Genomic DNA, 861 nt, shown 5'->3' with positions numbered 1-861 from the left:
GCTCTGTGGATGCTGAGCAGCTCTGTGGATGCTGAGCAGCTCTGCGGATGCTGAGCAGCTCTGTGGATGCTGATGTTTTGCATCTGATCATCTAAAAGTTGCAAAATATCGACCAAAACAGCTCCAGCATGAGACAATCAGCTCTGGAAGGTTTGCTTTGATTTCACTCCAAACCATTTGTGGTTTAGTTATTGAGAAATCTACTGCAGAACTTGCTTCCAGAATGGTTCTAGTTCCTGGAGGGGAAACAAACATTTGCTGCAGGATTTAGTCTCAGGTTCTGGTCCTGATTCTGCACCCTGATCCAGCAGCTCATCCTGTTCTGTTCTTCATTCATGCTGCAGCTCTGAATGAGAGCAGCCGCTCCGCCCGCGCCCATCTGTCAGCAGCCGGCACCCACGCAGTGGGATCCGGCTGCGTGGTCCAGAAGAGCTGCTGACTCACTTCACAGAACAAACACGCCGAGCATAAAATGTGCTCCTACGCTGCCACCACCGAGAAAATACAGAACCTCTGGCTGAGTCGACTGGTCCTGAAGAAACAGAGATGTTCTGAGGAGAAGATGCTGGACCGTCTGCAGCAGAACATCCTGGATCCATTCAGGACAGCCGGAGGAGTTCCAGAAGGAACACTGGGAACGGTGACTGGGAACACTGGGAATGGTGACTGGATGGAGCAGAACCACTGAGGCCGATAAACCAGGAAAGTGGTGAAGCGAAGCACAGCACCAACGGGTCACAGACCGGTTCTGAAGTCAGAAAACAGAAATCATGAAATAAGTCCTGAAACTCTGAACGTTTACAGAACCCGTTTCACCAAAGGAACCGGTCCTGCCAGAACCGACTGGATCCTCTGGAGAAC

Source organism: Cyprinodon variegatus, unplaced genomic scaffold, assembly GCF_000732505.1.
Source record: "Cyprinodon variegatus isolate N-32 unplaced genomic scaffold, C_variegatus-1.0 Scaffold1283, whole genome shotgun sequence".
NCBI lineage: Eukaryota > Metazoa > Chordata > Actinopteri > Cyprinodontiformes > Cyprinodontidae > Cyprinodon > Cyprinodon variegatus.
Note: the sequence above shows the minus strand (reverse complement) of the source record.